Genomic DNA, 12,475 nt, shown 5'->3' with positions numbered 1-12,475 from the left:
TTCTTCGCTATCTCCCACAGTTTGTTTAAACCCAGGGATCAAGGCCAGGTCTCCTTCATTGAAGGCAGATTCTTTACTGTCTGAGCCGCCAGGGAAGCCCTATGTATTCTTTATGCCACACAAAGAGAAGTCACAGCCCCCTAGCTGGATGGGGTCTTCTCTTGCAACACAAGTCACCTTGAGCCACCAGAGGTTCAGGTTTCAGTAGCCAGACTAAAGCAGAACATTGCGGTTGTTACGTCAGTGACACAGCAGGAAGTGGAGGAAACACTTAATCATCCTCTATTTTTACCTTTTTGCCTAAACTACCTCGATCATTGGCTTACCTCTCTGTGCCGCCTAGAATGTGGAGAGCTGACAGAGCTGCCAGAGGAAATATGCCCAGTCTTAACCCTTGGTACCAATTTCTTCATTATTACTCACCCCCACACTCTAAGCAAACAATGAAACAACTAGAAACTCACTGAGAAAAGTTCTGCCAAAATTACATGCCTGCTGCTTCCAGACTTGAGAAACAAACTCAAAAGTGATTTGCAGGGAAACAAAAGTACAGATAAAAATCCAGTCTGGTGCAGTCCTACAGAGCAGGTTTTACTGGTAGACTGGCAATCTCAGGACTACACAATGTGAATGCTCTGTGCTTCTGCCCTAAGGGCATGCCCCAGGAATCTGGGATGGCTTCCCACCACCATCCTGTCCTCAGAGGACATTTCTCACTGGTATCTGTTAGGACAGCTGGAAAGATAGTATTTTACCAAAATAAACTTTTTTTTTTTTTATTAAAAGTTATGATTGCACCTGCAATACAGCCCAGCGTGTGGCATGTCAGCTTTGTTGTACATTATTTTCCTGTTACTATTCCAGGAAAGATCTCTATCGGTGACTGCCTGTGGAGTAGGGAAAAAATCTGAAATGGAGTGTTATAACTTATAGACCAAAGGATACAAAGAGAAAAGAAAAAAGAGCAACAACAACCTGAGATTCCACATCCTCCTTTCCCTTACGAAAAGGAAAGATTTACCTGATTTTGTATAGCTTAGTTCGTACACACTAGGATATTTTTATAAGACTATGAGAAAAGAGTGCTACATTCAGGCAAATTAAAAATTTATTAAAAATGTGGACAGATATTGCCAAATTACATACCAAAAAATGCTTTACTTGTATGACCTTTCCAGTCTTACCCAAACCCCAAGCAGTCCATCCTTCATGTTGGCTTGTGGGCAGGCTTGGGAGGCTGTATTTTTCTCCCTGTCCCATCCTTTGTCTTTCTAAAGATTTAGTTTAACTGGTCCCTACTCAGACACTTTTATTCCCTACTGGGTTCCTTATGGGCTTTCTCCATCAGAATTCTTACAAATTATTAATATTTAATCTATTTCCTTACTTGTATCTGTTTCCTTCAGGGGAATTTATGTTCCCAAATGACAAGTACTTTCTCTGTCTTATTGATCATTGCATTATCAAAACCTAGCTCTCTGCTTGATAAGTATTAAATACTCAGATATTTTGCTGAATGAATTAATGAATGGTGCAACCTGATGTTAACCATATTTAGTTTATTGGCCTTGATATTTATTTCATGCATGATCTTAAGAGTTAATTTGTTGTTGTTGTTTAGTCGCTAAGTCGTGTCCGACTATTTGCCACCCCATGGAGTGTAGCCCTCCAGACTCCTCTATCGATGGGATTTCCCTGGCAAGAATACTGGAGTGGGTTGCCATTTCCTTCTCTAGGCGGGGGATCTTCCCAACCCAGGGATCAAACCCACACATCATGCATTTTCTGCATTGGCAGGTAGATTCTTTACCACTGAGCCACCAGGAAAAAAAACCCTAAGAGTTAATGCTGCTGCTGCTGCTGCTGCTAAGTTGCTTCAGTCATGTCCGACCCTGTCTAACAACCTCCCCTGTCTAACAACCTCCCCTGTCTAACAACCTCCCCTAAATATCTTTCTTTTTCCTTACTTTTTAGTTATAACCACATGGATTTGTGAGCATTAAATGAAATATTATGACTGCTGCTGCTGCTAAGTCACTTCAGTTGTGTCCAACTCTGTGTGACCCCATAGACGGCAGCCACCAGGCTCCCCCGTCCCTGGGATTCTTCAGGCAAGAACACTGGAGTGGGTTGCCATTTCCTTCTCCAATGCGTGAAAGTGAAGTCCCTCAGTCGTGTCCGACTCTTAGCAACCCCATAGACTGCAGCCTACCAGGCTCCTCTGTCCATGGGGTTTTCCAGGCAAAGTACTGGGGTGGGCTGCCATTGCCTTCTCTGATATTATGACTAAATAGTACCATATTTAACAAAAAAGAATTCAGAAGAGTAATCTGTTGTTATTGCCTAAATTAGAAAAAGGGGCAGGCAGATAGGTGAATGGGTGTACCCAATCAGGCATTTATCGAGAATTATATATTCACTCCTGACAAGTGGAGGCAATTTTGAGTTATTGATTGGCAGTTTCATGGAGGCATAAGACCACTATCTACTGACCACAGTTTGGTTAGGAGGTGCACACACGCCTCTAGGAGGAAATCATTAAGGATACTTCTCCCTTAAGACAGTCAAGGGATAGGATTTCCACAAATTATTTTATTCAACTTCTTCTGGATACAGTGATGTCTTCTTTCTCTAGCTCGGCCCTGGAAGGAATCAACTGTGAAACGGCTGTGAGATGGATAAGGTTATCACTGCCCATCACTACACAGCTAGAGAAAAGGAAAGGTCAGGAGAAAAAAATCTAAAGCAGAATACTGAGTCATTCTACTGTCTTTGTGAAGGAAGACAAAGAAATTGGTTGGAGGCTCATGTTTGACCTGAAACATCAAAGATGAGATTTACTCAATTGAAAAATATGGACAATTTCTTTAAAAACCTAAAATGTTCTACTTTGGTATATATTTGTGTGTAAACTATCCCCATAGAAGTAAGGGATCTTCTGGTAATGAATTATAAATTCATTTATAAATCATAAAAGTGATGTCTACTTTATTAATCATATAAGTGAATTAAAAATCTCGCAAAGAACAATACAATATTTATTCTAACTTTGAAAATGTGTGCACATTTACATTTGGTAGCCAACATTAAATCTACACGTTTTAATTTTTACCTAAAAATTTTTTTAAACTAGACCTTTTTTGGTTTGAATTAATTTTTTAATCTTGTATTGCTTTGTGAAACCTTTAGCAAAGTGTATTACACAAACTCTATTTCACACTCCAGTCACAGGTCTACAAGAAGCTGTTTATAAAACTAAAATAGATGACATACCAAGGTCAATATTTCCATTGACCGTGGCTCTAGATCTGCCTAAATACCCAAAGTATTTGAAGGTGTGTGTTGGGAGTGGGTGGTGTTAGTATGGTGCTTTTGGATAGAGCACTTCCCAAAAAAGGTTTCAGTTTATTGTTCAAGGAGTCAACTTCCTACTTTTAACACAGTGACTCTCAGTCTTGTGATATACAGCCCTCCCTTTTTAGTATAATTATTTTGTTATAATCTTTTATGATCCTGAAATAAAGTTATAGATTTTGTAACCTACTAACACACATAATTCAAAAAGGGAAGAAAGAATACTTGAACACTAAATTATAAACTCATCAAAAGAAAAGAATTTGTATTTCAGGAATTCCTTGGAAGTCCAGTGGCTAACTTCAAGCTTTCGCTACCAAAAGCTGACTTTGATCCCTGGTCAGGGAACTAAACTCCAACAAACTGCATGGTGCAGCAAAAAAAGGAAGAAAAAATGACTGTATTTCAACAGGTAGAAACTTAGGAACTGGCACACCAAAAGACATATTGAAATTGTTAGATGCTTGCACCTATGTGAAATGAATTAGATATGATTTTGATAAGCAGAGTGAGATGAACTCTTTGTGTAACTATAAGAAAATGAAAGAGGACAAATATGCATGGATACTCCAAGATTCCACGTCTTCCATGGAACATGTAAAATATATATATATATTAAGGCGTATGGCAAAGAGAAATGAAGATGGAATACAGATTTCTAATAGGCAGATTATCCTGGATTGTTTGGGTAACACGAGGGCCCTTAAAAATAGAACAGAGAGTCAAAGTCAGAAAGATGTGGAGACAAAATCAAGATCAGAGTGATATGATATGAGACGGACAGGGCTCACCTTCACTAGCTGTGAAGACGGAGGAGTAAAGGAGTTCTGGCAACCTTTAAAAGCTGGAAAAAGGAAGGAAATGATTCACCACCGCAGCCTCCAGAAAACACAACCATCCTGTCAAAAACCTGAATTTAGCCCAGAGAGAACTGTGTCAGATGTCTAACTTATAGAACCATAAGATAAGCAATCTTTTCTTGGTTCAAGCCACTAAGTTTGTGGTAATTTGTTACAACAGCAATAGAAAGTTATATAATACAACAAGTAAACATGCCAATCTTATACGAGAAAGGGGGACATAACTTTAATTGAAATAAGGATGCTAATAATGACAAATTACAAACTTTTATAAGGGAGAAGAAAAACAGGGATATATGATACTCTCACAAAGAAACTATGCTTTATAGAGTCAAAATATTTTTTTATTTTATAGTATGAGTTGATACACAGATATCAGAAAGTACACCTCACTTCCTGGTAGCGTACTACCTGTCAAGGCATATATTAGGCTCTGGTACTTAAAATTTGAAATATATCCCTCTAATGATTTGGGGAAATAAAGGATGAATTGGGAAGAAGTAAACAAAACTTTATAAAACAAGAGTCTATAAAGAAGCTGTCCATCTGTCCTCCAGGGACAGTATCGAAGTCTGAATAACAACCCAAAATTATATAAATAACTTTCTTGTGCTTTTCTACAATAAATTCCTTACTATTAGATGATAGAATAAATTAAAATATGTAGATTGTAGATGTTATGAGCTAAACTCTGTTCCCTCAAACACAATTTTTTTGACCTGTATGGTTATAATTTTCATCAAATTTGGAAAAAATTTTAGCCATTATTATTTTAAATACTTTTTCTGCCTCTCCCCCTCTGGAGACTTCAAATATATGTATATTAGGCCACTTGAAATTGTCCCAGAGCTAGATGATGCTCCATTTGTTTTCAAGTCTTTTCACTACTTTTTTCATTTTTGATGTTATATTCTTGTATCTATAGATTCAATAATCTTTTCCTCTGCAGTGCTTAGACTCCTGTTAATACCATTTAGTAAAATATAAATTTTTAAATCTCTGACTTTGTAGTTTTCATTCTTAGAAATTCTATTTGGTTCTCTGTTATATGTCTCAATGTTCTTACTATTACCTTCAAACATGGGCTTCCCAGGTGGCGCAGTGGTAAAGAATCTGCCCACCAACACAGGAGACACAAAAGATGCAGGTTCAATCCCTGGGTCAGGAAGACTCTCTGGAGTAGGAAATGGCAACCAGCTACAGTATTCTTGCCTGAAAAATTCCATGGACAGAGGAGCCTGGTGGGCTACAGTTTCCATGGGGTCACAAAGAGTTGGACATGATTGAGCCACTGAGCACACAAGCGCATGTTCAATCTTTCTCCTAGCTACTTTAACATATAGAGTTACAAGTATTTATATAGAGTTATATTAAAGGGTTTAAATATCCTTGTCTGCTAATTATAACATATTTATCTTTTCTCACTGACTCATTTTGATTGGCTGATTTTTCCCCTTATGATGGGTTGTGTTTCTTCCACTCTTTTTGTGTCTATAAAAATTTTATTAGACATCAGGCAATAAATATTTTACCTTGTACAGTGCTGGATATTTTGTATTATAAAAATATTTTGAGCTTTTTCTCAGATAATGTAATCTGATCCTTTCGAGTCTAGCTTTTAAGATTTGTTTATGCAAGACTATAGTCGTGTGTATTTTAGTTAAATATTCCCAGTGCCGTGACTAGACCCTACTATCCAGGGCCCTGTGAACTGTGCAGTTTTCTAGCTTGGCTGATATGTACAATCATTATTTCCCATTCTAAGTGTTCTCTTTTATTATGTTGGGTATTCTTTTCCCCTCAGTTACTATTAAGGTTGTTTTCTCAAATGGATGTGCCAATCAGCATTTTGCTGACTGTAAGTGGGTGACTTTCAGTGGTTGTCCAGAATTTTATTCTCATGCACTAAGCACAGGCAGCTGCGGCTGGCACACTAAGCGCGGCCTGGAGGAGCTATCCCACATCCGAGGTCAGGGGCGGCGCCCAAGGCCAGAAGTGGCGGCTGGGAGGAGCAACCCCACGCCCGAGGCCAGGGCAGCGACCGGGAGGAGCAATCCCATGTCCAAGGGGTGGTGGCTGCCCGGGCACAGGAGGGCCTAGAGGAGCCATTCTACGTTGACAGTCAGGAAGGGTGGCGGTGAGGAGATACCCCTCATCCAAGGTAAGGAGCAGCAGCTGTGCTTTGCTGGAGCAGTGGTGAAGAGATACCCCACGCCCATGGTAAGAGAAACCCAAGTAAGATGGTAGGTGTTGCAAGAGAGCATCAGAGGACAGACACACTGAAACCATACTCACAGAAAACTAGTCAATCTAATCCACCATAGCCTTGTCTAACTCAATGAAACTAAGCCATGCTCGCGGGGCAACCCAAGATGGGCCAGTCATGGTGGAGAGGTCTGACAGAATGTGGTCCACTGGAGAAGGGAATGGCAAACCACTTTAGTATTCTTGCCTTGAGACCCAGTGAACAGTATGAAAAGGCAAAATGATAGGATACTAAAAGAGGAACTCCCCAGGTCAGTAGGTGCACAATATGCTACTGGAGATCAGTGGAGAAATAACTCTAGAAAGAATGAAAGGATGGAGCCAAAGCAAAGACAATACCCAGCTGTGGATGTGACTGGTGATAGAAGCATGGTCTGATGCTATAAAGAGCAATATTGCATACGAACCTGGAATGTCAGGTCCATGAATCAAGGCAAATTGGAAGTGGTCAAACAAGAGATGGCAAGAGTGAATGTCAACATTCTAGGAATCAGTAAACTAAAATGGACTGGAATGGGTGAATTTAACTCAGATGACTATTATATCTACTACTGCTGGCAGGAATCCCTCAGAAGAAATGGAGTAGCCATCATGGTCAACAGAAGAGTCCGAAATGCAGGACTTGGATGCAATCTCAAAAATGACAGAATGATCTCTGTTTATCTCCAAGGCAAACCATTCAATATCACAGTAATCCAAGTCTATGCCCCAACCAGTAACACTGAAAAAGCTGAAGTTGAATGGTTCTGTGAAGACCTACAAGACCTTTTAGAATTAACACCCCAAAAAGATGTCCTTTTCATTATAGGGGACTGGAATGCAAAAGTAGGACGTCAAGAAACATCTGGAGTAACAGGCAAATTTCGCCTTTAAATGCAGAATGAAGCAGGGCAAAGACTAATAGAGTTTTGCCAAGAAAATGCACTGGTCATAGCAAACACAATCTTCCAACAACACAAGAGAAGCCTCTACACATGGACATCACCAGATGGTCAACACTGAAATCAGATTGATATATTCTTTGCAGCCAAAGATGGAGAAGCTCTATACAGTCAACAAAAACAAGACCAGGAGCTGACTGTGGCTCAGATCATGAACTCCTTATTGCCAAATTCAGACTCAAATTGAAGAAAGTAGGGAAAACCTCTAGACCATTCAGGTATGACCTAAATCAAATCCCTTATGATTACACAGTGGAAGTGAGAAATAGATTTAAGGGCCTAGATCTGATAGACAGAGTGCCTGATGAACTATGGAATGAGGTGCGTGACATTGTACAGGCGACAGGGATCAAGACCATTCCCATGGAAAAGAAATGCAAAAAGACAAAATGGCTGTCTGGGGAGGCCTTACAAATAGCTATGAAAAGAAGACAAGCAAAAAGCAAAGGAGAAAAGGAAAGATATGCCCATCTGAATGCAGAGTTCCAAAGAATAGCAAGAAGAGATAAGAAAGCCTTCCTCAGTGATCAATGAAAAGAAATACAGGAAAAGAGCAGAATGGGAAAGACTAGAGATCTCTTCAGGAAAATGAGAGACACCAAGGGAACATTTCATGCAAAGATGGGCTCAATAAAGGACAGAAATGGTATGGACCTAACAGAAGCAGAAGATATTAAGAAGAGGTGGCAAGAATACATGGAAGAACTGTACAAAAAAGATCTTCATAACCCACATAATCACAATGGTGTGATCACTCACCTAGAGCCAGACATCCTGAAATGTGAAGTCAAGTGGGCCTTAGAAAGCATCACTATGAACAAAGCTAGTGGATGTGATGGAATTCCAGTGGAGCTATTTCAAATCCTGAAAGATGATGCTATGAAAGTGCTGCTCTCAATATGCCAGCAAATTTGGAAAACTCAGCAGTGGCCACAGGACTGGAAAAGGTCCGTTTGCATTCCAATCCCAAAGAAAGGCAATGCCAAAGAATGCCCAAGCTACCACACAATTGCACTAATCTCACATGATAGTAAAGTAATGCTCAAAATTCTCCAAGCCAGGCTTCAGCAGTACGTGAACCGTGAAGTCCCTGATGTTCAAGCTGGTTTTAGAAAAGGCAGAGGAACCAGAGATCAAATTGCCAACATCTGCTGGATCATGGAAAAAGCAAGAGAGTTCCAGAAAAACATCTGTTTCTTCTTTATTGACTATGCCAAAGCCTTTGACCGTGTGGATCACAATCAACTGCGGAAAATTCTGACAGAGATGGGAATACCAGACCACCTGACCTCCCTCTTGAGAAATCTGTATGCAGGTAAGGAAGCACCAGTTAGAACTGGACATGGAACAACAGACTGGTTCCAAATAGGGAAAGGGGTACATCAAGGCTGTATATTGTCACCCTGCTTATTTAACTTATATGCAGAGTACATTTGAGAAACCCTGGACTGGAAGAAACACAAGCTGGAATCAAGATTGCTGGGAGAAATATCAATAACCTCACATATGCAGATGACACCACCCTTATGGCAGAAAGTGAAGAGGAGCTAAAAAGCCTCTTGATGAAAGTGAAAGAGGAGAGTGAAAAAGTTGGCTTAAAGCTCAACATTCAGAAAACAAAGATCATGGCATCTGGTCCCATCACTTCATGGGAAATAGATGGGGAAACAGTGGATACAGTGTCAGACTTTCTTTTTTTGAGCTCCAAAATCACTGCAGATGGTGACTGCAGCCATGAAATTAAAAGACGCTTACTCCTTGGAAGAAAAGTTATGACCAACCTAGATAGCATATTCAAAAGCAGAGACATTACTTTGCCGACTAAGGTCCGTCTAGTCAAGGCTAATGTTTTTCCAGTAGTCATGTACGGATGTGAGAGTTGGACTGTGAAGAAGGCTGAGTGCCAAAGAATTGATGCTTTTGAATTGTGGTGTTGGAGAAGACTCTTGAGAGTCCCTTGGACTGCAAGGAGATCTAACCAGTCCATTCTGAAGATCAGCCCTGGGATTTCTTTGGAAGGAATCATGCTAAAGCTGAAACTTCAGTACTTTGGCCACCTCATTTGAAGTGTTGACTCATTGGAAAAGACTTTGATGCTGGGATGGATTGGGGGCAGGAGGAGAAGGGGACGACAGAGGATAAGATGGCTGGATGGCGTCACTGACTGGATGGATGTGAGTCTGGGTGAACTCCAGGAGTTGGTGATGGACAGGGAGGCCTGACATGCTGCGATTCATGGGATCGCAAAGAGTCAGACACGACTGAGCGACTGAAGTGATCTCTTTTTTGGTACTCTGCCTGCCATGTGAACTTAAATTACTTTCTTCTCAGAATCTTGGGGCTTCCCTGAGAGCCCAGTTGGTAAAGAATCCGCCTGCAATGCTGGAGACCTGGGTTCTACCCCTGGGTTGGGAAGATCCCCTGGAGAAGGGAAAAGTTACCCACTCCAGTATTCTGGCCTAGAGAATTCCATGGGGTGGCAAATAGTCAGACACGACTGAGTGACTTCACTTTCTTTTCTCAGATTCTTAGCTCAACTTCCTCAAATTAGGAAGTCCACTGATCTCCATGTGAGTTTACCCTCCATATGGTCTGGACATTCTCTCAAGGTTGGCACAATCAGAGGGCTTAACTCATTACTTTCGTGTCTGCCAGAGATCACTGTTCTTTGTATTTGAGGGCAATGTCTTGAAAACTGTCCTTTCCTAATGTGCCCAGAGTTTTAGTTGTTTCAGATTGAAGGGTAGATTTTATTTCTCTTTTTCTAACTGTAGTTCAGTTCAGTTCAGTTCAGTCACTCAGTCGTGTCCGACTCTTTGTGACCTCATGAATCGCAGCACACCAGGCTTCCCTGTCCATCACCAACTCCCGGAGTTCACTCAGACTCACGTCCATCGAGTCAGTGATGCCATCCAGCCATCTCATCCTCTGTCATCCCCTTCTCCTCCTGCCCCCAATACCTCCCACAAGTAAAGTCAATGTGTCTTTTAAACTACATCTATATCTATCTATATGGATTTTTCACATATTCAGTTTTTAAATTGGAGTTTAAATTCACGAGTCTAATCTATTTACATTCATCGTTATTGCTCATATGTACGAATGTTTCACCAACTTTATTTTTGTTTAGTTTCTTTTTAATGCTGTCTCTCTTTAACAAACATTTTCCTAAAAAAGACAAAAAATTTAAAAATTCTTAAAATTATTTAATTCTCCTTCACAGCAATTCAGTTCAGTTTGGTTGCTCAGTCGTGTCCAACTCTTTGTGACCTCCTGGACTGCAGCATGCCAGGCCTCCCTGTCTATCACCAACTCCTGGAGCTTACTCAAACTCATGTCCATTGAGCCGGTGATGCCATCCAACTATCTCATTCTCTGTCATCCCCTTCTCCTCCTGCCTTCAATCTTTTCCAGCATCGGGGTCTTTTCCAACGAGTCAGTTCTTCACATCAGGTGGCCAAAGTATTGGAATTTCAGCTTTAGCATCAGTCCTTCCAATGAATATTCACGACTGATTTCCTTTAGGATGGACTGGTTGGATCTCCTTGCAGTTCAAGGGACTCTCAAGAGTCTTCAACACCACAGTTCAAAATCATCAATTCTTCAGCGCTCAGCCTTCTTTATAGTCCAACTCTCACATCCATACATGACTACTGGAAAAACCATAGCTTTGACTAGATGGACTTTTGTTGACAAACTAATGTCTCTGCTTTTTAATATGCTGTCTAGCTTGGTCATAACTTTCTTTCCAAGGAGTAAGCGTCTTTTAATTTCCTGGCTGCAATCACCATCTGCAGTGATTTTGGAGCCCAAAAAATTAGTCAGCTACTGTTTCCACTGTTTCCCCATCTATTTCCTGTAAAGTGATGGGACCAGATGCCATGATCTTTGTTTTCTGAATGTTGAGCTTTAAGCCAACTTTTTCACTCTCCTCTTTCACTTTCATCAAGAGGCTCTTTAGTTCTTCTTCACTTTCTGCCATAAGGGTGATGTTAGCTGCATATCTGAGGTTATTGATGTTTCTCCCAGCAATCTTGATTCCAGCTTGGGCTTCATCCAGCCTGGCATTTCACATAATGTAGTTTGCATATCAGTTAAATAAGCAAGGTGATAATATGTAGCCTTGATGTACTGCTTTCTTCACAACAGTTCACATCATATAATTTTTTTCAAGATTTTTTATTCTGGATTATTGTGGATGTATTTCTTCTTTTTATTTGGTCTTAAATAAATGGCTACAATAAGAGCAAACTTCACCAAGTCAGTCACCTTTAATTCACGTATCTTTTGCAGCAACTTTTGGATTTTTCTCTTCTTTTATTTTATTTAAAACTGTAGTCTCTGTGAGTCATTGCATAGCAATTCTCTTGAGGCTTTCTGTGTCTATGAAATTTTTTTTTTATTATGCTGGCATATTTGAAAACTCTTTAAATTATTTTTCTTTAGTACTTGTAAAATACCCACTTATTATCTTCTTATATATGTATATTGACAAATCTGATATCAATCTAATTTTAGAGTCTTTGTTAGTGTTCTGCCCTGGAAATCTTTACATATATATGTGTATGTGTGAATTTCGCTAGCCACACTTTTATCTATCTATTTTGGCTTTTTTTTTAAATATAGCTTCCATAATTTTAAATTCACAGTCTGTTTCTATGGCTATCTGTAATCCAGAAGTTCTTTTTGTAATGGTTGTGCTCCTCAAGTGTCCTGCTATATTGTTCTGTGAGCTCTTTTTCACCAGAGCTAGTTCCTAAGATTTGCTGCCCATTAAAATCACCTGTCTAGGTCCAACCTAGATAGCATATTAAAAAGCAGAGACATTACTTTGCCAACAAAGGTCCGTCTTAGTCAAGGTTGTGGTTTTTCCAGTGGTCATGTATGGATGCGAAAGTTGGACTGTGAAGAAAGCTGAGTACCAAAGAATTGATGCTTTTGAACTGTGGTGTTGGAGAAGACTCTTGAGAGTCCCTTGGACTGCAAGGAGATCCAACCAGTCCATCCTAAAGGAGATCAGTCCTGGGTGTTCATTGGAAGGACTGATGCTAAAGC

Source organism: Budorcas taxicolor, chromosome 9 (assembly GCF_023091745.1).
Source record: "Budorcas taxicolor isolate Tak-1 chromosome 9, Takin1.1, whole genome shotgun sequence".
Lineage (NCBI taxonomy): Eukaryota > Metazoa > Chordata > Mammalia > Artiodactyla > Bovidae > Budorcas > Budorcas taxicolor.
Note: the sequence above shows the minus strand (reverse complement) of the source record.